This window comes from Triticum dicoccoides, chromosome 3B, assembly GCF_002162155.2.
Source record: "Triticum dicoccoides isolate Atlit2015 ecotype Zavitan chromosome 3B, WEW_v2.0, whole genome shotgun sequence".
Taxonomy (NCBI): Eukaryota; Viridiplantae; Streptophyta; class Magnoliopsida; order Poales; family Poaceae; genus Triticum; species Triticum dicoccoides.
In genome coordinates, this window is record NC_041385.1 from 701770850 (window position 1) to 701776258 (window position 5409).

General features: G+C 40.5%; 1 long non-coding RNA gene across 1 annotated transcript; it reads right to left on the reverse strand.

Moving 5' to 3' along the window:
• Positions 1-240: 240 nt before the first annotated feature.
• LOC119277979 lies at positions 241-3143 on the reverse strand. Its single transcript, XR_005137409.1, has 2 exons — positions 2618-3143; positions 241-607 (listed from the first exon to the last, which is right to left on the reverse strand). It is a non-coding gene; the product is annotated as an uncharacterized LOC119277979 (long non-coding RNA).
• Between the last annotated feature and the right edge of the window lie 2266 nt (positions 3144-5409).

A 5409-nucleotide genomic window follows, 5' to 3' on the forward strand; every position in this document is an offset into this window, starting at 1 on the left:
GGACGATCCTGAGATTTTGGGGGCCCGGGACGAGACTTATACTCGAGGTCTTTAATATAGACACTACTAGATCATTGATGACGCGCGTTGCTGCGCCCGTCTATTTTTGACTCTTACATGTTAGTGATACAAAGCAACTTGTAGACATTTATTTGTACAATACATTTTCTATTTTGCAATTTAAGCGATTTGCATCCATCTATATTCGTGATGTAGGACTCTGACATGTAGATGCGTCAATTAGAATAAGAAATAAAAAATTAGGTCATCCAGAAGTTTTTCATAGTTTCTTAGGGCCTGTTTGGATGCTGCCCCTGCACGCCCTACCAAATCACGGGCTAGCCAAAAAATTTGCGCAGGTTTCAGCCGCCAGCAACTCGCCAATTCAATGGCGGAAAAAATGAACTGCATAAGCTGATGCGGCCTGGGCAGCCAAATTATCGGCCCCGAACCAAACAAGTGCCCGCCCTCTGGTCAACTACCAATTTTTTGGCTTGGCTGCCGCAGGCATCGATCCAAACAGACCCTTAACATCAATCAGCAAGATAATTTGGAATAAAGGGTATAGTGAAGTTGTCCATCTCGGCGTCTCGTACCATGAAGGTTCCTACAAGATTATATGTTAGACTCAGTTCATAAGGAGTTGTTTGATGAATGAAGATCAATGGTTTTATTTTCATTAAAGTAACTACATAATCATTGCCATGATTCACTAAACAAAATAAAACAATTGTTCTATTTGTATGCCTTCCACGAAGACTGGCATTCAAACATTGAAAACATTCACAATTAAAATGTGGACAGTCACTACTCCATTGGAAAGCATAGAAGAAACCTTCGGTGAGATAATGTGGTATTAGGCTAAAGGGACGATGAAACACATTATCACCTAAATCGAATTAACTGGTTATCTTAAGATTAAACCTTACAATCAAGCAATGTTATTATGTAAAGTTATCTTTAACCGAAGTGGGGCACATAGTGGTGATAAATTATAAACACACAATCTTTTATCAATGTACTCTTATAACATCCTAACAAATTCAGTGCGGCTAACTTAATACTTTTATTGTCTTTTGCACTGACTTTGTGTGGATTGATGTTCATCTGTGTGCAATGGAGCAAGACAGCTCCAGCACCACCTCTGTGTGCGTCGACCTTGATGAAAGCTTTGTAATATCAGTACAAAAACATGCAAGAATTCTAAGAACAGAAAGACAGATCTTAGTATGAACTAAACGCCCTTAGCAACACTACTCTTATGACCTCGCAGATCGATCCTTTGAAGCAGAAATACAATAGATGGCACAAAGGCTGAAGCTAATTATCGGTATGCTCGCCTGCAAGTGCTACCTAAATCCGGCCTATCAAATCTCAAATAAAATAATTTATCAACAATCATGCACAAAGAAAGTTCTTACCATCATATAAAATTCAGATTTTCCACAAATTATAAATTTTGCTAAAAGAAGCCCACAATCAAGCATACTCTAGAGCAGCAAACATTCAATAAATCCATTCCTTTTAGAAAGATCTGGACAAAGAGTAGATACCATTTGGTCAGATAGGAAAATAATTAAGAGGGTGTGGGAACAACTGCATCAACATGTGTTGTTTTGTATCTGGCTCCACACTTGAAGGTCACTTCTCTGTACATAACCTGTTTCTTAAGGGTGGAATGATAAAACTGGTTTTTAAGATAAAGCTTAATTAGTTATAGGAATGGGAAAGGAAAAGCAATACCTATGAAGAGCAGTGTTATGGAGGATGGGCTGGTTACTAAAATAAACACAATCAGACCATACTACCACAAGTACAAATCTCGACAGGTACAAAATTTAAAATCTCATTTTTCATGCAGTTGTGCAAAGCACCAAAACTCTTAATGTACAACTTAAAAGCCTTTTTTTACTGTATCTCTGGTTTCGTGACGATTTCCCTGGTTTTGATCTGATCTGAACATCGTAGTAGCCTATTCTTATACCTTGTCTCTTCTTCTCAGTGGTGATTTTTATTTAGCCATATCTGCAAAAATCGTTATACAACAACCATAATAGTTGGACAACAGAGTGTACATTAAATACTTCCTCCAATCTGAAAAATCACAACAATTTTGTTTGGATTGGAGGGAGCAGTTTATAAGCTCCAAAAGCAACTACAGTGCGTATATACACCGCATTTTATACTATACGCCAAAGGTTCATTCTACTCGGTGCTAACTGCATTTTGTTTTGTTTCCTTGCCTATACTTTGCATACATGCCACCCTCCAATAAACAGGGCCACTATCTTGCCTTAGGAGCAAAGCAATTGAGGCAATTCCTAGAATTTGCATCAGCCTGAAGACATGGTTCATCGTCAACTCAAAGAAAGCTTCATTTTCTAGACACTTGACACGGTACCAGACAAATTTCTCAGGTTCGTCCATCCATAGGATGTTTTTTTGTTCTTCCAAAATCAAGACACATACATGACAAAGGAAGCAAAATCTGTTTTGTTCGCAAAAGATTAAGTGACTCCTCAGAACCGTAGGCTGGGGTAGAGACGAACAGGTGGTCAAACAGATATAGCCCCAAAACACTGTAGCCAAGGACAAATGAAAGGGATAGAAGGAGCACCTCTTGCGCTTGTAGTTGAGGACCACCTGCAGGTAGAAGCTGAAGGACCAGGCAAAGAAGGCGATCCACCCGATGACCTGATAGAGTACCTCCAGGCTCCAGCCCCACCGAGTTCCACGTGCCGACATCACCGGCGGCGCCCAAAACTTACTATTGCTTTTATCACTCACCACCGCATGGCTAGGTGCCCGAGCGTGGAAAATCTGGCGACAGCGCGCCCGAGAACTCCAGATAAAATCGGATACATACCCGTGCTTCAGGGGTGTCGTGCGCCACCGATCTGGGGATGGAGCTCGTGGCCGCCCCGACAAATAGATGCTCCCCGGTGGCCTTTCCAACGAAAGACAGGATAAGGAGGACATCGACGGCTAGACGGGGACGGAGGCAATGTTCCGATGGGGCGAGCATGGACTGCACCGGGGGGAGGTGGGATCCGACGAAACGTCAACGGCGGCACAACCTGTGTGGTGGGCGAGAAAGATGCGAGATCCACGATGGGAATTGAACGAGAGACGAACAGGTGGAATAGGAGGAATGTTCGATGACCATCCATCCGAGATCGGATGTTCCTTGGTATAGGCGAACGAGAGGGCCTCGATTTGGTTTCACGAGCAGCTGCCCATAGGACAGTCGGCCCATGAGAAGCCCATGCGCGGGAGGAGCAGTATCGGACGGCCAGCAACGACCGAGCAACGAAATCGGACGGCCACAAACACGAATTGCTGTGAGAGCTCGCTTTAGGTGCGGTTATACTGTCCTTAATAACAATGAAAATGAATATAGCTTTGTTTTTGAAATATTATCAAATACACTTCATTAAATACATTCAAAATCAGTATGCACAACAAATAATTTATACATATTACCTTAAAATTTTCTTCTAACATTTAGAAACTAAGATTATACTTCCTCAGTTCCTAAATATTTGTCTTTCTAAAGATTTCAAAAAGTGACTATATACGAAGAAAAATGAGTGAATCTATACTCTAAAATATGTCTATATACATCTGTATGTGGTAGTTCATTTGAAATCTCTAAAAAGACAAATATTTAGGAACGGGGGAAGTATATCTCAGGTTCAATTCCGTTCAGTGACTTCAGGGTGCGCGAGTAATCATACTAACTAAGAACTCAAAGCGACCATGTGCATCAAAAAAATGTTTTTGCATCACCTTTATCCTTAGGTTCAATGATGAAGTAGTTGAAGTACCAGTATTATTCTTGAAAAAAGTTATGAATATTTCCGTGCTTTAATTGACACTGCTGAAAATAAATAAAAATTTGCATCAATTGACAATCATTGAACAGAGTCGATGTGCCGGCTATTCATCTATAGAAGACTACGAACAACAACATGAATATAAGATATACCTCGGGTGGTTGAATCCTTTATGGACGGAGAGCAAATTGGTGTTGCGACGGCGCCGGAGAATTGAAATGGGTGAATCATCTGAATTAGAGAGGAATATTCGATTCAGGAGAAAAGGGAAAAGGAGCGTCGAGCGCGTAGTCGCTTGGAGACGAAGCGTGGGCGGCCACAGATAGGAAATTGGGAACAACTGCGTGAATGCGTGCGTGATGGAATAGGAAGGGGATCAAGGGAGATCAATCAGGGACGCGGCTAATCTGCACCCGAGCTCATATGCTCCCGCATGAACAGTAAAATCGAAAAAAATTCAAAAAATTCCAATTTTTTTTTGAGTGAAACATTGACAAAAGTTTTAAGTGTCTGCAAAAATTCGTCATGAAATCACATTCCTAGAAGGCGCAGCAAAAAAAAACAAAAATAGTACTATGAAAAAGCTACTTTCAAACGCATTTTGAAGCACTGAATTTGTTTTTTTGCCACGCCTTCTAGGAATGTGATTTCATGACGAATTTTTGCAGGCACTTAGAACTTTTGTCAATGTTTGTCTCAAAATTTTTTTGGATTTTTTTGGAATTTTTTGATTTTTTTTTGATTTTACTGTTCATGCAGGAGCATATGAGCTCGGGTGTAGAATGGACTTTTCGGATCAATCAGTTCCTATTTTTTCAAGTGCACGTACTGAACTAGTAGGAACGAATAGATCGCTACCTCCTGCCTCGCTGCATGCGTACGTTCCAACGAGTTGCGTGAGGCCCAGCCGTCCATCATCCATCAGGAAAATTTGGGCCATAGCCTACGTAGAAACCTGGGGCGGGGCCCCTCGATTTTGATCTTGATCCACCCTCGCGTCGGGGCTGCCCATCTAACCGTAGACTGCATCCTCTCCAATTCTTTTTTTTAGCGTCAGTAGGCCGGTCCTGAGATTTTGGGGGCCCGGGACGAGACTTATACTCGAGGCCTTTAATATAGACACTATAACAATGAAAATGAATATAGATATGTTTTTGAAATATTATCAAATACACTTCATTAAACGCATTCAAAATCAGTATGCATACCAAATAATTTATACATATTACCTTAAACTTTTCTTCTAACATTTAAAAATAAGATTATACTTCCTCCGTTCCTAAATATTTGTCTTTTTAAATATTTCAACAAGTGACTACATACGAAGCAAAATGAGTGAATCTATACTCTATATATATGTGGTAGTTCATCTGAAATCTCTAAAAAGACAAATATTTAGAAACGGAGGAAGTATATCTCAGGTTCAATTCCGTTCAGTGACTTCAGGGTGCCCGAGTAATCATACTAACTAAGAACTCAAAGCGACAATGTGCATAAAAAAATGTTTGTGCATCACCTTTATCCTTAGGTTCAATGATGAAGTAGTTGAAGTACCAGTATTAGTCTTGAAAAA